The sequence below is a fragment of the Hylobates moloch genome, unplaced genomic scaffold (assembly GCF_009828535.3).
Source record: "Hylobates moloch isolate HMO894 unplaced genomic scaffold, HMol_V3 SCAFFOLD_2, whole genome shotgun sequence".
Taxonomy (NCBI): Eukaryota; Metazoa; Chordata; class Mammalia; order Primates; family Hylobatidae; genus Hylobates; species Hylobates moloch.
Window position 1 is genome coordinate 107,527,012 of NW_026652277.1, and position 23,310 is coordinate 107,550,321.

At 46.0% G+C, this 23,310-nt stretch overlaps 1 protein-coding gene and 1 non-coding gene across 8 annotated transcripts in view; both read left to right on the forward strand.

Moving 5' to 3' along the window:
- Positions 1 to 23,310, forward strand: part of CASP8AP2 (caspase 8 associated protein 2) — a 66,951-nt gene that overhangs the window by 6,099 nt on the left and 37,542 nt on the right. The window contains exon 1 of one of the 7 annotated variants that reach the window (XR_009212423.1): positions 9,478 to 9,535. The exons of 1 other annotated variant lie outside the window; for it this stretch is intronic. The gene's annotated coding sequence lies outside the window, so the exon portion shown is untranslated. Of the gene's footprint in view, positions 1 to 9,477; positions 9,707 to 23,310 lie in introns of those variants that run through there. 5 more of the 7 variants (XM_032155357.1, XM_032155350.1, XM_032155364.2 and 2 more) reach the window with 5 other exon arrangements.
- On the forward strand, positions 847 to 950 carry LOC116477762 (small nucleolar RNA U13). Its single transcript, XR_004250633.1, has one exon. It is a non-coding gene; the product is annotated as a small nucleolar RNA U13 (small nucleolar RNA).

A 23,310-nucleotide genomic window follows, 5' to 3' on the forward strand; every position in this document is an offset into this window, starting at 1 on the left:
ACAGAAGGAGATTCTGTCTCAAAATAATAAAAAAAGGCCGGGCGCGGTGGCTCACACTTGTAATCCCAGCACTTTGGGAGGCCGAGGCGGCTGGATCACGAGGTCAGGAGATCGAGACCACGGTGAAACCCCATCTCTACTAAAAATCAAAAAAAAAAAAAATTAGCCGGGCATGGTGGCGGGCGCCTGTAGTCCCAGCTACTCGGAGAGGCTGAGGCAGGAGAATGGTGTGAACCCGGGAGGCGGAGCTTGCAGTGAGCCGAGATCGCACCACTGCACTCCAGCCTGGGTGACAGAGCGAGACTCCGTCTCAAAAAAAAAATAAAAAAAATAAAAAAAAAATAATAATAATAATAAAAATGATGATGATAAGGAAGGAATAGAGCATATGTAGTATAGATGAAATAAGGTTGACAGTGTATTAGTAATTATTGAAACCAGATATTGGGTAATAGGAGTTTATTGTATTCTTCTTTTCTCTTCTTTCTTTTTTTTGAGACAGAGTCTCGCTTTGTCACCCAGACTAGAGTGCAGTGACACAATCTCAGCTCACTGCAACCTCCACCTCCCAAGTTCAAGCTATTCTGCCTCAACCTCCCGAGTAGCTGGGACTACAGGCATGCGCCACCACACACCCGGCTAATTTTTTCTTTTGTATCTTAAGTAGAGACAGGGTTTCACTACGTTGGCCAGGCTTGTCTCGAACTCCTGACCTCAGGTAATCCACCCGCCTTGACCTCCCAAAGTGCTGGGATTACAGAGGTAAGCCACCACGCCCAGCCTATTGTACTCTTCTTTTACTTTTGTGTATGTTTGAAATTTTGCACTAAAAAAATAGTATCTTTGATCCTTTTGTAGTTCATAAGCATGATGATTGGGTTTTCACACACATGTGTAATACGTGCCCCCCTTAAACCATGTTATGACCTCAGCATATTACCTGTCTGATATAAAAATATGTATATATTTTAGAAACAGGGTCTTACTCTCTCACCCAGGCTAGAGTGTACTGGTGCAATCATAGCTCAATGTAACCTTGAACCCCTGGGCCCAAGCAATCTTCCTGAGTAGCTAGGACTACAGGAATCTGCTACCACATCCAAATTTTTTTTTTTTTTTGAGATAGAGTCTCACTCTGTCACCCAAGGTGGAGTGAAGTGGTGTGATCTTGGCTTACTGCAACCTCTTCCTCCTGGGTTCAAGCAATTCTCCTGCCTCATCCTCTGGAGTCTCTGGAGTAGCTGGGATTACAGGCGTGCACCACCACACCCCTCTAATTTTTCGTATTTTTTAGTAGAGACAGGGTTTCACCACGTTGGCCAGGCTGGTCTCAAACTCCTGACTTCAAGTAATCCGCCCGCCTCGGCCTCCCAAAGTGCAGGGATTACAGGCATGCACCACCACACCCAGCTCTTCTTTTTTTTTACTTTTTATGTAGGGAGACGGAGTCTCGCTCTGTCGCCCAGGCTGGAGTGCAGTGGCCCAATCTCGGCTCACTGCAAGCTCCGCCTCCCGGGTTCACGCCATTCTCCTGCCTCAGCCTCCAGAGTAGCTGGGACTACAGGCGCCCGCCACCAAGCCCAGCTAATTTTTTTGTATTTTTAGTAGAGACGGGGTTTCACTGTGGTCTCGATCTCCTGACCTCGTGATCCGCCCGCCTCAGCCTCCCAAAGTGCTGGGATTACAAGCGTGAGCCACCGCGCCCGGCCTTTTCTTTTTTTTTTTTAATAGACAAGGTCTCCGTATGTTGCCCAGTCTGGTCTCCCACTCCTGGGCTCAAACAATCCTCCAGCCTTGGCCTCCCAAAGTGCTGGGATTATAGGCATGAGCCACCATGCCTGGTCTTAAATGTGTTAAATTGTCTTAAGTCTTAACGCTACTTTCTCTGCTGGCGATGCCCACCCAACAGCCATTAGTGACCTCTGAAAATTAATATTTTTGAAAAAAATTATGAGTGTCATGTAAAAAGAACTTGGGTATCAACTTGTAGATGCTACCATTGACCAAAGATGATACAATCTGAGCTTTAATAAAGATAGCAATTATAATGAATCAAAACCTATTAGGTTTTGATTATAATGAATCAAAACCCATTAATATATACTAATAATTTAAAAAATCTGTTGCCTTTGGAGAGTAAGAAGTCAATCTTGAAAGCTGATAAAGGGAGAAATTTAAAAATGTATCCTGCCTCTCATATGTGAATTGTACCACTGGATAACTAAATAGAAGATGATGACAAGTGTCTCTTCCTGAGAATAGTCCACCTAATTTGAAAAAGAATTGCTGGTGCGGTGGCTCACGCTTGTAATCCCAGCACTTTGGGAGGCTGAGGCGGGCGGATCACGAGGTCAGGAGATCTAGACCATCCTGGCTAACACAGTGAAACCTGGTCTCTACTAAAAATACAAAAAATTAGCCGGGCATGGTGGTGGGCACCTGTGGTCCCTGCTACTCGGGAGGCTGAGGCAGGAGAATAGCGTGAATCTGGTAGGCGGAGCTTGCAGTGAGCAGAGATCGCACCACTGCACTGCAGCCTGGGGAACAAAGCGAGACTGTCTCAAAAAAAAATAAATTGACAAAATCAGAATACCACTATTTTGCAACTCCCAGTTAATCCATTAATCTCGGCATTAAGTATCAATGGCTGCTAACATAGCTAAAGGGGCAAAAAAAACAGACTTTAGATGGCTCTTGATGAAAGAACATAATGCTACCTACAGTCTTACCAAAAGGATCAAACTTCTGATCCAGCTGTCAATTTTTTTTTGGGGGGGGGGATGGAGTCTCGCTCTGTCACCTAGCCTGGAAGTACAGTGGCGCAATCTCAGCTCACTGTGACCTCCAACTCCTGGGTTCAAGCGATTCTCCTGCCTCAGCCTCCCAAGTAGCTGGGATTATAGGCTTCCACCACCACACCTGGCTAATTTTTGTATTTTTAGTAGCGACAGAGTTTCACCATGTTGGACCAGGCTGGTCTCAAACTCCTTGCCTCAAGTGATCCACCAGCTTCGGCCTCCCAAAGTGCTGGGATTATAGGCATGAGCCCCAACTGTCGATTTTTTAAAATGAAGAGGATAGAATATGTGAAGCTGCACCATGAATTTATAATCAGAAAAACTCAGACTGTGAAAGATTCTACAGATCAAAAACTCAGGTTTTTCAAGACATAAATTTTAAGAAAAAAGTATGGGAGGGGAAACTGTGAATTATAAGAAACGGCAAAATGATTTAAATGTTTGTGAACCTCCAAAATTCATAAGTTGAAGTCTTAATACCCCAGTGTGATGGTATTTGGAAGTGAGACCTTTTGGAGGTAATTAGATTTAGATGAGATTTTGAGGATACAGTCCTCATAATAGGATTACTGCCCTTATAATGGGAGGGAAAGACTAGAGTCCCTTCTCGCTCTGCCATGGGAGGATACACTAAGAAGGTGGCCATCTACAAACCAGGAAGGGAGCCCTCACCAGACAGTAAATCTGCTGGCTCCTTGATCTTGGATCTCCCAGCCTCCAGAACTGTAAGAAACCTTTGCTTGTTGATTACGTTAAAGAGGTTCAGAACGTGCAACCCCGAAACAGACCATTTTGACATATTATTTTGAAGTAAAGAAAAATCAGAACCAGCCAACTCAGTAAAACCTCTTTACCTCCCCAATTGCCTAAAATAAAGTATAAACTTACCCTTTTGTAAAGGAAATTTATACTCACAGAGGAAATTTCTGTTAGTAAAGCTATCTGTACCAGAAAGAGAGCTACTCCAAGACAACTTTTTTCACTTAACAGACTGTTATCTGTGTCAATAAATCCACTGAGAAAGTTTATGTTTTAAGCCTCAGCCTCCCAAGTACCTGGGATTACAGGCATGCGTCACCACGCCCGGCAAATTTTGTATTTTTAGTAGAGACAGAGTTTCACCGTGTTGTATTTTAGTCTCCACTAAAAATACAAAAATTAGCTGGGCATATTGGTGCACGCCTGTAATCCTAGCTACTGAAGAGGCTGAGGCATGAGAATTGCTTCAACCCGGGAGGCAGACATTGCAGTGAGCTGAGATCATGGTACTGCACTCCAGCCTGGGCACAGAGGCAGACTCCATCTCAAAAAAAAAATGTTAGTTTTATTCAGTCTAGTCTTACCGAGGACTATAGACTGAGGTCTACAGCCCAGGGTCTGTCCTTCAGAGTTCTGTCAGACTGCTGCAGCACAGTATTTCAGCCCACTGTTTATATACCTGTGGTGGAGGTTCAGTATGTGCAAAATCACAAGAAAGTTTCAGTGCAGGAGTACATCTAGTTTTAGATTTCAGAGGCATAATCACTAATCCTATCAGACATTATCTCATGTGTAGGGAAAGGCACTATATTCCTCCTTTCCTTTTTTTTTTTTTTTTTTTGAGACGGAGTCTTGCTTTGTTCCCCAGGCTGGAGTGCAGTGATGCGACCTCGGCTCACTGCAAGCTCCCCCTCCCGGGTTCACGCCATTCTCCTGCCTCAGCCTCCCTAGTAGCTGGGACTAGAGGCACCTGCCATCATGCCCAGCTAATTTTTTGCATTTTTTAGTAGAGACGGGGTTTCACCGTGTTAGCCAGGATGGTCTCGATCTCCTGACCTCGTGATCCGCCCTCCTCAGCCTCCCAAAGTGCTGGGATTACAGGCGTGAGCCACCGCGCACGTCCATATTCCTCCTTTAAGGAATATAGTGCTCAGGCAAGAGATGTTGGGGGCCGTGTGCTCTATCCTGGTTTGCCTTCAAAGCATCTTTCCAGAGAGCTGCACTTCCTCACAGAGTCAGGGGCTTTGTGAAATTAGATGGCAAGCAGAAATGAGCAAAATGGCTTCTTACCCTTTTTACTTTGTCTCACAATAATTAGAGCACTATGTTTAAAAGTCCCTTCAAGGAATTATTTTCTCTATGGTTACATTTCTCTCTTTTTACAGTTTAACTTTTTCAAATAATTTTCCATTTTAGGATTTTTTTCTTTCTGATTTAACTCAGTCTTTGAATATGTGAAACAGTTACATGGTTCAAAAGTGAAAGGTTATAAAAATACAAACTCAAAAATTAATTAATTAATTTCGTTTTTCTTTTTCTCACCCTGTCTTATGGTGCTGAAAACTCAACAGTTTAATTGGGGCCAGGCACTGTGGCTCACATCTGTAATTCCAGTACCTTGGGAGGCCCAGGCATGAGGATCTCTTGAGCCCAGGAGTTCAAGGTTACAGTGAACTACGATTGTGCTATTGCACTCCAGACTGGCTGACAAAGGCAGACTGTGTAGCTAACACCCTCCCACACCCAACCTATTTGGGTGAATTATATACTATGTAAATTATATCCCAGTAAAGCTCTTATTAAAAAAATTAAAGCCGGTCAGACGCAGTGGCTCACGCCTGTAATCCCAGCATTTTGGGAGGCCGAGGAGGGCGGAATACCTGAGGTCAGGAGTTTGAGACCAGCCTGGCCAACATGGTGAAACCCCATCTCTACTAAAAATACAAAAAACTTAGCCAGGCGTGGCGGCAGGTGCCTGTAATCCCAGCTACTTGGGAGGCTGAGGCAGGAGAATCACGTAAACCTGGGAGGTGGAGGTTGCAGTGAGCTGAGACCGCCCCATTGCACTCCAGCCTGGGCAACAAGAATGGAACTCCAACTCAAAAAAAAAAAAAGTTAATTAATTAATTAATTTTTAAAAAGCCATGCATATGTGCAAATAAAAATACATAAGTTAGGTGGAGTGGCTCATACCTGTAATACTAGCACTTTGGAAGGCAGAGGTCAGAGGATTGCTTGAGGTCAAGAGTTGGAGACCAGCCTGGGCAACAACATGGCAAGACCCTGTCTATATTAAAAAAAAAAACAAAAAACAAACAAACAAAAAAAAACGAAAGAAAGAAAGGCAAGTGTGGTGTTGTGTGCCTGTGGTCCCAGCTACCTGGGAGGCTGAGGTAGGAGGATTGCTTGAGCCTAGGAATTTGAGGATGCAGTAAGCTATGATCACACCATTGCACTCCAGCTAGGACAACAGACTGAGACCTTGTCTTTAAAAAAATAAGAATAAAAATAAAGCCAGGCACGGTGGCTCATGCCTGTAATCCCAGCACTTTGGAAGGCCGAGGCGGGCAGATCACCTGAGGTCAGGAGTTTGAGAGACCAGCCTGCCCGAGATGGCGAAACCCCATCTCTACTAAAAATACAAAAAATTAGCCAGCCCCCTGTAATCCCAGCTATTTGGGAGGCTGAGGCAGGAAAATCGCATGAACCCGGGAGGCGGAGGTTGCAGTGAGCTGAGATCACGCCACTGCACTCCAGCCTGGGCAACAAGAGCGAAACTCCGTTTCAAAAAAAAAAAAAGAATAAAAATAAAAATAAATTGGTTGATATGGCAGTTAAGACTAAATGGGGTCAGGCGCAGTGACTCACACCTGTAATCCCAGCACTTTGGGAGACTGAGGTGGGAGGATTGTTTGAGACCAGGAGTTCGTGACCAGCCTGGGCAACACAGCAAGACCCCATCTCTACAAAAAATTTAAAAAATTAGCCAGGGGTGGCCAGGTGTGGGTGGCTCACGCCTTTAATCCCAGCACTTTGGGAGGCCAAGCTGGGCAGATCACCTGAGGACAGGAGTTCAAGACCAGCCTGGTCAACATGGCGAAACCCTGTCTCTAGTAAAAATACAAAAATTAGCTGGGCGTGGTAACACGTGCCTGCAATCCCAGCTATTCGGGAGGCTGAGGCAGGAGAATAACTTGAACCCCGGAGGCACAGGTTGTAGTGAGTCGAGATCGCGCCATTGCACTCCAGCCTGGGCAACAAGAGTGAAACTCCATCTCAGAAACAAAACCAAAACAGCCAGGGGTGGTGGTCACTCGTGTCTGTCGTCCCAGTGTGTCTGGAATTGGTGGGTTCTTGGTCTCACTGACTTCAAGAATGAAGCCGCGGACCCTCACAGTGAGTGTTACAGCTCTTAGAGTGGCGTGTCTGGAGTTGTTCGTTCCTTCTGATGTTCGGATGTGTTCGGAGTTTCTTCCTTCCGGTGGGTTTGTGGTCTCGCTGGCTCAGGAGTGAAGCCACAGACCTTCGTGGTGAATGTTACAGCTCTTAAGGCAGTGCGTCTGGAGTTGTTCGTTCCTCCCGGTGGGCTCGTGGGCTCGCTGGCTTCAGGAGTGAAGCTACAGACCTTCGCAGTGAGTGTTACAGCTCATAAAAGCAGTGTGGACCCAAAGAGTGAGCAGTAGCAAGATTTATTACAAAGAGCGAAAGAACAAAGCTTCCATAGTGTGGAAGGGGATCCGAGTTGGAAGGAGTTGCCACTGCTGGCTCGGGCAGCCTGCTTTTATTCTCTTATCTGGCCCCACCCATGTCTGCTGATTGGTAGAGCCGAGTGGTCTGTTTTGACAGGGCGCTGATTGGTGCATTTACAATCCCTGAGCTAGACATAAAAGTTCTCCACGTCCCCATCAGATCAGTTAGATACAGAGTATTGACACAAAGGTTCTCCAAGGCCCCACCAGAGCAGCTAGATACAGAGTGTCAATTGGTGCATTCACAAACCCTGAACTAGACACAGGGTGCTGATTGGTGTGTTTACAAACCTTGAGCTAGATACAGAGTTTCGATTGGTGTATTTACAATCCCTGAGCTAGATATAAAGGTTCTCCAAGGCCCCACCAGAGCAGCTAGACACAGCATCAATTGGTGCACTCACAAACCCTGAGCTAGACACAGGGTGCTGATTGGTGTGTTCACAAACCTTGAGCTAGAAACAGAGTGCCGATTGGTGTATTTACAATCCCTGAGCTAGATATAAAGGTTCTCCAAGGCCCCACCAGAGCAGCTAGATACAAAGTGTCAATTGGTGTATTCACAAACCCTGAGCTAGACGCAGGGTGCTGATTGGTGTGTTTACAAACCTTGAGCTAGATACAGAGTGCCGATTGGTGTATTTACAATCCCGGAGCTAGACATAAAGGTTCTCCACATCCCCACCAGACTCAGGAGCCCAGCTGGCTTCACCCAGTGGATCCCGCACCGGGGCTGCAGGTGGAGCTGCCTGCCAGTCCCGGTGCCATGCGCCCGCACTCCTCAGCCCTTGGGTGGTCGATGGGACTGGGCGCCATGGAGCACGGGGTGGTGTTCGTTGGGGAGGCTCAGGCCACACAGGAGCCCATGGAGGGTGTGGGAGGCTTAGGCATGGCGGGCTGCAGGTCCCGAGCCCTGCCCCCGCGGGAAGGCAGCTAAGGCCCGGTGAGAAATTGAGCACAGTGCCAGTAGGCTGGCACTGCTGGGGGACCCAGTACACCCTCTGCAGCTGCTGGCCCGGGTGCTAAGCCCCTCATTGTCCGGGGCCGGCAGGGCCAGCCGGCTGCTCTGAGTGCGGGGCCCGCCAAGCCCACGCCCACCCGGAACTCCAGCTGGCCCGCAAGCGCTGCACGCAGCCCCGGTTCCCGCTCGCACCTCTCCCTCCACACCTCTCTGCAAGCTGAGGGAGCCGGCTCTGGCCTTGGCCAGCCCAGAAAGGGGCTCCCACAGTGCAGCGGTGGGCTGAAGGGCTCCTCAAGTGCCACCAAAGTGGGAGCCCAGGCAGAGGAGGCGCCGAGAGCGAGCGACGGCTGTGAGGACTGCCAGCACGTTGTCACCTCTCACCAGCTACTCTGGAGGCAGAGGTGGGAGGATCTCTCGAGCCTTGGAGGTGGAGGTTGCAGGAGGCCGAGATCGCGCCACTGCGCTCCAGCCTGAGCGACAAAGCGATACTCTGAAAGCAAAAAGAAAAAAAAAAAGCTAAGTGGACAAACAAGAGGAAATGGGTAGGGATGAATATAGGCAGACTATAAGTGGCCGAGGAAGGTGGCCTTATTTTCGCACCTATCAATGCTCAGGCTGAGCTCCTGAGGCTAGACCTACCGACACCCCCCATTCCTACAGGTTCTGTAAGACAAGTCAGGTATTCCACCCTCTAAAAAGCTCTTCTCTCTCCCGCCCCGCTAGACTAGTATCCCCTCCTTAAGGCTCCCAACATCCGAAGCTAAGTTGTTTGTCTGCCTATCACGCAGGAACGCGTCTGAGGGCAGGGAACAAATTTATTCATCGTAATCGAGCCCAGCACTTTGTTTAGCACGCAGCTGACAGCAGAATTTTAAGATAAAGTATTAAATAAATGACAGACCTCTCAAGGCTTCCTGTCTCTTTCACTAAAAAGCTTCTCTCAGGCCACGCCCCTACCTCCACTCAGGTCAGCCCCTTCCGTATTGAAGTCCCGCCCCGTCGCCTTCCCCGCCACCTTACACCCCGCCCCTTTCTCTTAAAGCCCTGGGAAGATTACTGGAGTTTGGCGCCAACCGTGTTTTTTTTTTTTAACCTTCCAAAGGCGGGAACTAGTTGTGGGCGCTGCGACGTGCTTTGCGTCTGATATGATTGGCCTTAGACACTCAGTCCCGCCTCCGTACCCTGATTGCGCTCTGGTATTGGTGGAGATGCCAGGGAGACCTCGGTGGGCAGAAAGGAACCGAGTTGTCTTGGGCCGGGCAGGGCGGGTAAGTTGTAGGGGCACGGTCCGTGAGGGACTGCTAAGGAAGAGGCTGCATGGCGCGGTAGTCCCCCGAGTGGAGGTCGGCTGCCCCTGGGAAACCAGAGAATCGGAGGGAGTCCATCTGGAGCGGCCAAGTAGGTCGGGGAAGGGCCGCGCCTGACGTCTGGCTCCGCAGGTAGCCACGTTCCCTCCGCCCCCGGTGCAGCTTCAGGGCGTAAACCCTGCGTCCCTCTGTGGTCCCTCGAGAGGGTCTGGGCGGGGACTGTGGGTGGGCGCGCCCGGGAATTGTCCCTTCGGCTGCTCGTCCTGCCCCTCCCCCCCCCATCCAGTCTCTCCTTGGAATATACTCTTAAAATCTTTCGGATGGAGTTCTTTGGAGAAATGGGTTTCCTGGAGTGTCAGGTGATCATTGATGTTGATTGTTTCTGAAATGCTTATTTAGGCATCAAACCAACATGCCTAAATAAGTTTATTTTCATTTCTGCAGCGCCTAGATTCATCCCTAGCACATAGTAGGCCCTAACTCAGATGTGAATGTAGAATTCGCAGGAGCTGAGCATTTGTGCTTCAGGCATCAAGTTGTCTTTGACTCTTCGACTCTTCCTTGGTCTTTTTTCATTCTCCACACCTCCAGCAGCAAACCTTTCGCCTCTCCTCAAAGCCCTTCCCCCTATCTCCCTCGGCGCCTCTTTGACTGGAGGGGGACAGAGGCTTTCATGGCAGGGATTCTCCCATCTCCCTTCCTATCCCCACTATGCCCTCCAATTATCTTTTCCTTGCGTCCCGTTTTACAAGAGATGGCCTTCTTTCCAAAAACACTTATATTGTATTGAATATTCTTGATTTTGGCCATCTTGCTTTACAGACAGACCTGGGGTCTAATTTCAGCTCTGCCACTTACCAGCTGGTTGCCTTGTGCAAATTTCTTGATCGTCTGTGTTTTCTTCATCTGTAAAATGGGAAAAAGAATAATATGGACCTCATAGAACTCTGGGGAGGATTTAAACTAAGTGAATAAGGTATTTAGACCATTTAGGTTAGTGCCTGGAACATAGTAAATGTGCTGTATATGACAGATTTTGTTAGTATTTGCCCTTTACATCTTCTTCTGGGGTCTTGCTGTATTAGCCTTTCCCATGAGTGTAAAAATACACTGTCTCCTCTGGCTTTTTCCTGTTTTTCTCTACAAATGCTTGTGTTTTTTTCTAAATTTTATTTTTTATCTTTTAGTGTCTACATTAAGGACACATTCTCAGTTTTGTAGTGATTTTTCTTTTTCTTTTTCTTTTTTCCTTTTTTTTTTGAGACTATAGCCCAGGCTGGAGTGCAATGGCAAGATCTCGGCTTACTACAGGTTTGACCTCCTGGGCTCAAGCAATCCTCCCACCTCAGCCTTCCAAGTAGCTGGGACTACAGGTGTGCACCAGCATGCCTGGCTAATTTTTGTATTTTGTAGAGACTGGGTTTTGCCATGTTTCCAAGGCTGGTCTCGAACTCCTGGGCTCAAGTGATCAGACTGCCCTCAGCCTCCCAAAGTACTGGGATTACAAGTGTGAGCCACCCCGCCCGGCCACATTCTCTCAATTTTAAAAAGAAAACTTCCTTCAGACTGCCTATAACGAAAGGCTATGTGATCCTTCCCCTGTCTACTTTGCTTTCACATCTGAATCCATTGGAATTATTCCAGAAAAGATTATGTATGAGTAAATCTGCTTACAAACTTTTTTTTTTTTTTTGAAACAGTCTCGCTTTGTTCCCCAGGCTGCAGTGCAGTGGTGCGATCTCCGCTCACTGCAAGCTCCGCCTCCTGGGTTCATGTCATCCTCCTGCCTCTCAGCCTCCTGAGTAGCTGGGACTACAGGTGCCTGCCACCACGCCTGGCTAATTTTTTGTATTTTTAGTAGAGACGGGGTTTCACTGTGTTAGCCAGGATGGTCTCGATCTCCTGACCTCGTGATCCGCCCGCCTCGGCCTCCGAAAGTGCTGGGATTACAGGCTTGAGCCACCGTGCCCAGCCAAACATTTTTTTTTTAGACAGAGTCTTACTCTGTCGCCCAGGCTGGAGTTGCAGTGGCACGATCTCAGATCACTGCAGCCTCCGCCTCCCAGGTTCAAGTGATTCTCCTGCCTCACCCTCCCCAGTAGCTGGGATTACAAGTGTGTGCCACCATGTCTGGCTAATTTTTGTATTTTTAGTATAGATGAGGTTTCACCATGTTGGCCGGGCTGGTCTTGAACTCCTGACCTCAGGTGATCCGCCTGCCTCGGCCTCCCAATACAAACTCTTTTTCAGCATGATAGTTCTGAACTTTGAAAATTTTGCCTCTACTCTTTCACAGGTGCATCACTTCTATCGGTAGCAACTCTCATATATCGAGATCTTCAAATGGGAGAAAGTGAGGAAAAGTGAAAAAGACTCATTTTCCAAGAGATTCTGATACATTTTTCTTCCTCCTTCCTCTCCTTCCAGGAGAATCACTGGCCTATGTGATTTCAAGTGTGTAATCTCACCTATCACTAAGGTGCTAATGAGTCCCAAATCATAATACCTACCATGCCTTTTCTGTACGACATTTCCAGCTGTTAGACATCTTTTTGTTTTTTGTTTTTTTTTCCCCTAGACGGAGTCTTGCTCTGTTGCCCAGGCTGGAGTGCAGTGGCGCTATCTGAGCTCACTGCAACCTCTGTCTCCCAGGTTCAAGTGATTCTTCTGGTCTCAGCCTCCGGAGTAGCTGGGATTACAGGCGCACGCCACCACGCCCAGCCAATTTTTGTATTTTTAGTGGAGATGGGGTTTCACCATGTTGGCCAGGCTGGTCTCAAACTCCTGAACTCAGGTGATCCACCAGCCTCGGCCTCCCAAAGTGCTGGGATTATAGGTGTGAGCCACCACGCCTGGCCTTTTTTTTTTTTCTTTTCTTTTTGAGATGGAGTCTTGCCCTGTTGCCCAGGCTGGAGTGCAATGGCACGATCTCGGCTCACTGCAACCTCCACTTCCCAGGTTCAAGTGAGTCTCCTGTCTCAGCCTCCTGAGTGTGGGATTACAGGTGCGCACCACCACGCCCAGCTAATTTTTTTTGTATTTTTAGTAGAGACGGGGTTTCACCATGTTGGTCAGGCTGGTCTTGAACTCCTGACCTCGCGATCCGCCTGCTTCAGCCTCCCAAAGTGCTGGGATTACAGACATGAGCCAGCAACCCCAGCCGCTGTTAGACATCTTTATCTGGATATCCTACAGATAACTCAACATGACTTCACTGGTTGTCCATTGCAGTTAAAGCATGACTATCCTCCAAAGCTAGAAACATGAGAATCGTCTTTAACAAATTGGGAATTTCATTAATTCAGCAGATATTCTTTTATTACTTGCCATTCTGCTAGGCCTGCTGAGAGCTGGGGATACAGTGAGAGCTGGGGATACAGTGAGAGCTGGGGAACAGAACAGAGATGGTCCTAGTCTTTATGGAGAACCATTGGGTGGTCCATTGGGTGAGATGGACATTTCTCCAGGAATCCCACAAAAATGGAATCATGAACTTCAAGAAGAGGTCACGTAGGGAAAGGACACAATGGGGTAAGAGTATATAACAGAGGGCCTGACTTAGGGGGAAGAGAGGGTGAGGGGAGACTCAAAATGACTTAAGCAAAATATCAATGAAGAGCTAAGTGAAAGTAGAATATTGAGGAAAGAATATTCCCTGCAGAAGCCCTGTGGTTCTTTTTTTTTCTTTTTTTTTTTCGATTTATAAATAGTTTGTCCTGTTCATCTTATGCAGAATTTCAATATCATTAATCCACAATGTTAGTACGGTAACAGAAACACAAAGGAGAAAAAAGGCAGGTGGGGGGAGGTTCATAGTGTGGCCTGACATAGTCTAAGGGTTCTCTCCTGTAATATGCATCTCCTGCAGGCAAGTATTAATGTCACTTCATTGTTTGAAGTAGAGTACACTATCCAGGATTCATTTATTGTTCAGGTGTCTTTTCCAAAGTATGAGAAAACAGGAGTAATTCAATAATGAATATCTGCACTTCAAACCAATTTAACTACAGGTCAATGGTGTCTTTCTTATCTATTATCACAAACATCCCAGTTGCCTCCATCTAAAAATTTCTTTCAAAAGTTAAGACACAATTAGTTATACCTTATTAATTCCCTCAAAAGCAAAAAAAAAAAAAAAAAAAAGTACCACTCAGCATACAAAAGTTACACATTAAAAGTGTATATATAGGGCCAGGTGCAGTAGCGCACGCCTGTGATCCCAGCACTTTGGGAGGCCAAGGTGGGTGGATCATGAGGTCAGGAGTTCAAGACCAGCCTGGCCAAGATGGTGAAACCCTGTCTCTACTAAAAATACAAAAAATTAGCTGGGCGCAGCAGCAGGCGCCTGTAATCCCAGCTACTCAGGAGGTTGAGGCAGCAGAATCGCTTGAACTCGGAGGGCAGAGGTTGCAGTGAGCAGAGATTGTGCCACTGCACTCCAGCCTGGGCGACAGAGTGAGACTGTCTCAAAAAAAAAGTGTATATTTCCTTTTTTTTTTTTTGAGACGGAGTCTCTCTTTGTCGCCCAGGCTGGAGTTCAGTGACATGATCTCGGCTTACTGCAACCTCCTCCTTTCAGGGGAGAGTGATTCTCCTGCCTCACCCTCCCAAGTAGCTGGGATTACAGGTGTGCACCACCATGTCTGGCCAATTTTTGTATTTTTAGTAGAGATGGCATTTCACCATGTTGGCCAGGCTGGTCTCGAACTCCTGAACAAAGGTGATCTGCCCGCCTCAGCTTTCCAAAGTGCTGGGATTACAGGCGTGAGCCACTGCGCCTGGCCTCAAAATTTGTTTTTTATCCTGAAATCAGCAGGAAGCACTGAAGGGTTTTTTTTTGTTTGTTTGTTTGTTTTTTGAGACGAAGTCTCCTTCTGTCCCCCAGACTGGAGTGCAGTGGCACGATCTCGACTAACTGCAGCCTCCCCCTCCCAGCTTCCAGAAATTCTCCTGCCTCAGCCTTCCAGGTAGCTGGGATTACAGGCATGCGCCACCATGCCTGGCTAATTTTTGTATTTTTAGTAGAGATGACGTAGGCTGGTCTCAAACTCCTGACCTCAGGTGATCTCCTGACCTCAGGTGATTGCCCGCCTCAGCCGCCCAAAGTGCTAGGATTACAGGCGTGAGCCACCACATCCAGCCTAAGCACTGAAGGGTTTAAGTAGAGTTGGGAACACGATCATGTTTGCATTTTTAAAAGACAACTCATGCTGAGGTTTGAAGAACAATTTGAAATGGGGGAAGACTGTCCATTTGAATACACTTTCCATTAAATCTTGTTGACTACCTCTCAGATCTGTTTTTAGTGTTTTGTGGGTTTTTTGGTTTTGTTTTGTTTTGAGACAGTCTCGCTCTTCGACCCAGGCTGGAGTGCAGCGGTGCAATCACAGCTCACTGCAGCCTCCGGAAGCGTGTGCCACCACACCCAGCTAACTTTTCTTTTTTCTCTAGATACAGAGTCTCACTGTGTTGCCCAGGCTGGTCTTGAACTCCTGGGCACAAGCAGTCCTCCTGCCTCAGCCTCCCAGAATGTTGGGATTACAGGCATGAACCACTGTGCCCAGCCAAGATCTGTTTCTTATTTTTATTTCCACTACTAAGAACTTACAGTGACACCTCGTTGTCTTCTGCCTTGTTTTGGTAGTCTTTTCTATCTCCCTTCCCACTCATATTTTCCAGACTCTTGCCAGAGTAAACATTTAAGATGCAGATTTTATCATTATATTTCCCTGCTTTAAAAACCTTCACTGGTTCCCCCATTCCCTTCTGGATGGAATCCAAGTATCTTAATCACATAATACATCCCCTGACCTTTATTTTTTTTTTGAGAGAGTCTCACTGTCACCCAGGCTGGAGTGCAGTGGCACGATCTTGGCTCACTGCAACCTCAGGGCCTGTGACTTTCTAAACTTTATTCTCACATTCTGATCTTGCCTTCCCATGTTCTATTCTGTAGGTGTTCACACCCATACTTGATTGTGAACTTATAGATAGATGTGGTGGGGAACAGATGTGGGGAGATTGTGTCAAGAAGTGTTTGCAAACATGAGCCTAATTTAATTGAACCTTGGGATTTTGGAAACCTTGAGATAGTGAATAATGGAGCTAGAATGGTAGGTGTCAGTCTGTATCAGGATAAGGAAGTCTTTTTTTTTTTTTTTAAATGGAGTCTCGCTCTGTGGCACAACCTCGGCTCATTGCAACCCCCGCCTCCCGGGCTCAAGCAATTCTCCTGCCTCAGCCTCCCGAGTAGTTGGGACTACAGACATGCACCACCATGCCCAGCTAATTTTTTTGTATTTTTAATAGAGGTGGGGTTTCACCGTGTTGGCGAGGATGGTCTCGATCTCTTCACCTCGTAATCTGCCTGCCTTGGCCTCCCAAAGTGCTGGGATTATAGGCATGAGCCACTGTGCCCAGTTGGGATAAGGAATTTGTACTTTATTTATTAAAAATTGGGAAGTAATGGAAAGTTTTTGAGCAGGATTGCGGTAGAACTAACCCAGTAGTTGTGCGTAGCATGTATTTGGAGTGGGGAAATAATTAGATTGCTATAGTGGGGTCCTGAAACAAATCGAAATGGCAAGAATGGGAATAAATGGGAGAAATATTTCAGAGGTAGGATCTAGATCAGTAGTCTGTTAGGGAATGTTAGTGCTACTCCAAAAAATTAGAGAAATCAGGAGGTGAGCAGATATGGATGGAAAGATGATCTCTTGTTTTGGACTTGGTGAGTTTGTACCTACAGGAATGTGTTTAATAATGTTAGCATTTGTTTGTCTGTTTTGAGACAGGGTGTCATTCTGTCACTCAAGCTGGAGTGCAGTGACTTGATCTTGGCTCACAGCAATCTCTGCTTCCTGGTTGTGCTTAAGCAATCCTCCCACCTCAGCCTCCCAAGTATGATTGGGACTATAGGAGTGTGTCACCACGCCTGGCTAATTTTTGTATTTTTTGTGGAGATGGGATTTTGCCATGTTGCCCAGGCTGGTCTCGAACTCCTGGCCTGAAGTGATCCACCCACCTCAGCCTCCCCACAAAGTGCTGGGCCCACAAAGTGCTGGGATTACAGGTGTGAACCACTGCGCCCTGGCATCCAGCCACTAATTTTTTTTTTTTTTTTTTTTGAGACAGTCTTGCTCTGTTGCCCAGGCTGGAGTGCAGTGTGACAATCTCAGCTCACTTCAACCTCTGCCTTCCCCACGCTCAAGCAATTCTTGTGCCTGAGCCTCATAAGTAGCTGATATTACTGGTGTGTGTCAGCATACCCGGCTAATTTTTTTTATTTTTAGTAGAGACAGGGTTTTACCATGTTAGCCAGACTGGTCTTGAACTCCTGACCTCAAATCTGTCCGCCTGCCTAGGCTTCCCAAAGTGCTGGGATTTAGGCATGAGCTACCATACTTGGCCACTAATTGTTTTTTTGTTTGTTTTTGTTTGTTTGAGACAGAGTCTCCCTCTGTCACCCAGGTTGGGGCGCAGTGGCACAGTCTCAGCTCACTGCAACCTCCACCTCCCAGGTTCATGCCATTCTCCCACCTGAGCCTCCCAAGTAGCTGGAACTACAGGCGCCCACCACACCCGGCTAATTTTGTTTTTGTATTTTTAGTAGAGACGGGGTTTCACCATGTTAGCCAGGATGGACGGTCTCAATCTCCTGACCTCATGATCTGCCTGCCTCAGCCTCCCAAAGTGCTGGGATTACAGGCGTAAGCCACTGTGCCCGGCCCACTAATTGGTTTTTTAATGTTAGACATCCTCACATTTTTGGGATAAATCTCACTTGTCTGTAGTGCTTTTTCGTTTAATATCTTGCTGGATTCAGTTGGTTGATTTTTTTTTTTTTTTTTTTTTGTTGTTTGTGTGTGTGACAGAGTCTCGCTCTGTTGCCCAGGCTGGAGAGTGGTGCAATCTTGGCTCGCTGCAACCTCCATCTCCCAGGTTCAAGCTACTCTCCTGCCTCAGCCTCCTGAGTAGCTGAGATAACAGGTGTGTGCTACCATGCCCACCTAATTTTTGTGTTTTTAATAGAGATGGGGTTTCACCATGTTAACCAGGCTGGTCTCGAATTCCTGACGTCAAGCAATCCACCCACCTTGGCCTCCAAAAGTGCTGGGATGACAGGCCGATTTTTTTTTTTTTTTTAAGGCTATTTCTGTTTATGTTCATAAGAAAGATTGGCTTGTAGTTGTCTGGTCTTGTAGTTTTTTTGTTTTGCCCTATTCTTGACCAGTTTTTTTGTTTGTTTTTTGTTTTTTTTTTTTGAGACAGAGTCTCGCTGTGTCGCCCAGGCTGGCGTGCAGTGGCGCGATCTCAACTCACTGCAACCTTGGCCTCCCAGGTTCACGCCATTCTTCTGCCTCAGCCTCCAGAGTAGCTGGGACTACAGGTGCCCGCTGCCACACCCAGCTAATTTTTTTGTATTTTTAGTAGAGAAGGGGTTTCACCGTGTTAGCCAGGATGGCCTTGATCTCCTGACCTCATGATCCGCCTGCCTCAGCCTCCCAAAGTGCTGGGATTACAGGCTTGAGCCACCGTGCCCAGCCCAACCAGTTTTGAAATTAAGGTTGTATTCGCCTCAAAAAATTATTTGCTTATTCGCAAATAGTTTTTTTCTGTTGTCTGGAACAGATTAACCTTTCATTATTATTATTATTTTTTTTAGAGACAGAGTCTCATTATGTTGCCCAGGCTGGTCTTGAACTGGACTCAAGTGATCCTCCTGCCTCACCCTCCCAAAGTGCTGGGATAACAAGCACGAGCCACTGTGCCCAGCCTAACTGTTTTAAAATTTTTGGTGTTTGTGCCTTCTTTCTTTTTCTTGATTAGTTTTGTCATAGATATGCTTATTTCTCTTTTGACAGAGCCAACATTTATTTTTATTGATCTTTCTAGTGCTTGTTTATTTTTGTCAGTTTTTGCTGGTTATATTTTTATTTCTTTGGGTTTACTTTGTTCTTTTTCTAACTTCTTGAGGTGACTGATGGCCTCATTAATATTTTGTCCTTTCTTCCTATACATTTAGTACTGTAACTTTGCCTTTAAAAGTACTATTTTGGTTTTATCCCATACATTTTCTGTATTGTATTCATTGTCATTCAGTTCTGTACTTTTTCCCAGTTTCCATTAGTATTTGTTCTTTGACCTATGTTTATTAATTTCCAAATGAACAGGGAAATTTGAAAGTGCATTGTTAACTTTGAATTTTATTGGGCTAGATGGAAACATTTCTTTGATATTTGTGGAAACTTGCACTGCGGCTTGATACATAGACAATTTTTATAAATGTGCTTAAAACTAGTGTAAGTTCTTTTAATTGTGGTATGCAGGGTTATAAAATTATCAGATCAAACCTGTCAATTTTGTATTCAGAGCTGTATCCTTAAATTTCTTTAACTGCTTATCTCTATTGTAATAATTTTTTTTTTTTTTTTGAGACAGAATCGCTCTGCTGCCCAAGCTGGAGTGCAGTGGTGCCATCTCGGCTAACTGCAACCTCTGCCTCCTGGGTGCAAGTGAGTCTCCTGCCTCAGCCTCTAGAATAGCTGGCTTTATTGGCACCCACCACCACGCCCAGCTAATTTTTGTATTTTTAGTAGAGAGGAGGTTTCACTGTGTTGGTCAGGCTGGTCTCGAACTCCTGACCTCAAGCAATCCACCCGCCTCCCTGCATCCCAAAGTGCTGGGATTACAGGCATGAGCCACTGCGCCTGGCCTATTGTGACCTACTTATCTATATCAGTCAGGGTCCAGTCAATAGACAAAAACCACATAGTAATTTGAAAGGGAAAGTTTAGTATAAAGAATTACTGGTTGGGTTCCGTGGCTCAGGCCTGTAATCCTAGCACTTTGGGAGGCCAGGGCGGGTGGATCACTTGAGGTCAGAAGTTTAAGATCAGCCTAGCCAACGTGGTGAAACCCTGTCTCTACTAAAATACAAAAATTAGCCAGGCATGATGGCGGGTGCCTGTAATCCCAGCTACTCGGGAGGCTGAGACGGGAGAATCGCTTGAACCGGGGAGACGGTGTTTGCAGTGAGCCGAGATCCCTCCACTGCACTCCAGCCTGGGCGGCTGAGCGAGACTCCGTCCCACACACACAAAAAAAGACCAGGCACAGTGGCTCACGTCTGTAACCCCAGCACTTTGGGAGGCCGAGGCGGGTGGATCACGAGGTCAGGAGATCGAGACCATCCTGGCTAACGCTGTGAAACCCCGTCTCTACTAAAAATACAAAAAATTAGCCGAGCGTGGTGGCGGTCGCCTGTAGTCCCAGCTACTCGGGACGCTGAGGCAGGAGAATGGCGTGAAACCAGGAGGCGGAGCTTGCAGTGAGCCGAGATTGCGCCACTGCACGCCAGTCTGGGCGACAGAGTGAGACTCCGTCTCAAAAAAAAAAGAATTATTGACAGGATTGAAGTAACTAGTAATTGTCAAGTAATAGTTAAAGAATAACTGAAAAATATACGAATATAAGATATAGGGAGCAGCTATGACCTGTAGGGTTTTGATAGATCATCCAAAGAAGAGCTGTGTTCCTTCACTCTAAGGATGGGATCCAGACCTCATGGAAAGAGCATTGCTGGGGTCAGCTGGATGGTGGAGACATTGCTAAGTGTCTTACTCTGTTGTAAATCTGCCAGAGGAGGTGTATGGGGAAGCTCCTGGGTGCTAAAGGATCTGTGAGTTGGAGAAGCTGCCCTCTCCGTGAACCTAGCAGGAGGAAGCCGTATTCTGCAGGAGCCAATCATAATAGGAACCTGATGTACAGGAAGTGAGCCTGTGGAAAACCGTCCTGCAGGAACTGAATGCTGGAGACAGCAGGCTCTGTAGGAGCTTTGCTAGCCAGATGCACTGAAACTAGGGAAAGAATCCCCCTTCCTCTTCCAGTGTTCCTCCACCATTCTGCTGATAAGGTTTAACCTTGTGCCAGTTAGCAAAGGAGAAATAGCTACAAGGCCTAGATCCATTATCACAGAAGGATGGATTTTGAATTGAGAGGCATAACTGTCATAGTCCCTTTAACTACTTTTTTCCTTTTCCTGCAGCCTAGGAAGCTAAGAACCTTTAACTTTTTCATGTGTACACAGTGAGAAACCACACACACATAACTTCTTTTGATGACTTCTCTATATTACTGTATATGTTCTCAGAAATTTTGAAGGACTATTAATGCATCATGTGATACAATTAAGAAATGAGCAGCCACTTCTTAAATTTATAAATAATCTTTTAAAAAATACCTTTGGTGATGGGGACCTAGAATTAAGATGTGGAGATAATGGTCTGACAAAAAATTTGGAGAAAAATTTAAGACAGATGGGGGCAAAAGATCCATGATTAGCTGGTCCGAAAGTAGTGTTTTCTCAGTTGGCTGTTCACAATCAGTTACAGATCAAACTTCTTGTTCTACTCTTTCCCCCCTTGACTAGTTGTTTTTAAAAAAAAAAAGAGACCCAGGATTACCAGGTCTCTTAGATTTATATTTATTTCCAGGTTTAACTTACTAGGTCAAGTCTTTCTCTTTTTCTAATTATTATTTTTGAGACACGGTGTCTCACTCTGTTGCCCTGGCTGGAGTACAGTGGCATGATCACAGCTCACTGTAGCCTCCACCTCACAGGCTCAATTGATCCTCCCATCTCAGCTACTAGAGTAGATAGTACTATAGGTGTGAACCACCATGCCTGGCTACTTTTTAAAAAAATTTATTTTGTTTAAGTAAAGATGGGGTCTCTCTATGTTGCCCAGGCTGGTCTCGAACTCCTGGGCTCAAGTGAACCTACCACCTTGACCTCCCAAAGTGCTGGGATTACAGGTGTGAGGTTTTTTGTTTGTTTTTTAAGACAGAGTCTTGCTCAGTCGCCCAGGCTGGCTTGCAGTGGCGCAATCTCAGCTCACTGCAACCTCCACCTCCCGGGCTCAAGTGATTTTCTTGCCTCAGCCTCCCGAGTAGTTGGGATTACAGGCACGCCCCCCACGCCGGGCTTATTTTTGTATTCTTAGTAGAGACAGGGTTTCACCATGTTGGCCAGGCTGGTCTCAAACTCTTGACCTCGTGATCCGCCCACCTCTGCCCCCCAAAGTGCTGGGATTACAGGCATGAGCCACCGTGCCCAGCCCGTTTGTATTTTTTTTTTTGTCTTGATGTGGTTTTGCCATGTTGCCCAGGCTGGTCTCAAACTCCTAGGATCAAGCAGTCCCTTCCACCTCAGCCTCTCAAAGTGCTGAGATTACAGGTGTGAGTTACCACACCTTTTTTTTTTTTTTTAAAGTAATACCTGCCAGTAGTATAAACTAAAACGGTATGAAATAATAGTGCAGGGAAAGCTTTGATCTGTTTGATCTCTTTAACCAAATCATTAGATTCTCCATTATTCTGAGAGGACACCTCATGACTAATGCTCCCCTCTCCATGTGCCCGCTTACAGCTACTAATAGTAGATTTCTCATTAGGAAACCTCTGAGTATCTGATTTCACGAGTTGAATTTTGCTTTGCAAAGAGTCAGTTGTGTTATTTACCAAATGTGATTGTGTTATTTGTGCTTTTTGTAATTGTGCAGGCTATTTTATAACAGTTAATCAAATGAATAAGTGAAACAAATGTTAGATTGAGGAATGTGAGGAATGGAGAAAAAAAAGATAATACACTTTGATTTTATTTATCTCTTGTGGTAGAACCATGATCTTTTCTTTGAGTATGAATCCAATGATGAGAGTGTTGACGTCTTTCTTGTGTAAACTACACCCGTAAGACATTGCCCATGATTTTCAGTTTTTGTTTTGTCCTTGCTTGAGCCCAGGGAGGTTGCAGTGAGCTGTGATCATGCCACTGCACTCCAGCCTGGGTGACAGAGGGAGACTCTGTCTTAAAAAAAAAAAAAAAAAAAACTTAGATACTTTTTAATTGATCTGAGTATAGACTAGATTTACTCCCCTAGTACTTTGAATCATTTTGTCTTCACTTGATTTGACATGCAGAGGTGTGTGTGTGTGTCTGTGTGTGTGTGTCTGTGTGTGTGTGTGTGTGTTTTGCTACCTATCTTTCCATAGCATTCTGCCTAGTTTTCACTAGAAAATAACTCCCTTTGGTATTGTGATCTTTCATCATACTGTGATTTAGAAAAATAGGAAAATTTGGGCATAATTGGATTTGACAATAAATGCACATTGGTAAGCTTTGAGAAAAACCCAGAATCGTATATAGAAAATCTTCCCCCAAACTAAGAGGGAGCCAGGAGACCAAAGAATGACTCAGACAAGTCCAGCTTGGCGAATAGATACATTTATTAGGACTAATAAGTTTATTTATTACAAGGCACTCCTGGATGGCAGCAGGACAGCTTTAGAGATCCATGCTGCCCTTTGTCTGTAAACTGTTTTTAAGCTAACTTTCTGGCTCATAGCCTACTGTATTTAAGCCATGAGACTGTTTTTCTTGGTAGATTCTCAGATACTCGCCGGGATGTTTGGGTTCTCAGGGGTACTTGCTCTTCAGGCTGTCACCATGGCCTTGGCTCACCTCCTGTCTTTCAGGATTCAGGCAGCAGACATACACCCTCCACTACATAAGCATATATCTCAATTGGTGGGAGCAGAAGTATGCAGGTGCAGGCTTGCTAATAATTTCATAGCCCCAAGTGGCCACAGTTCAGTGGCCATAAGCATCATTCATTGGGTTTTACTGGCAGATTAGAGGATGCCAGATAAGTTAGTGAAGAGAGACTTTTTTTTTT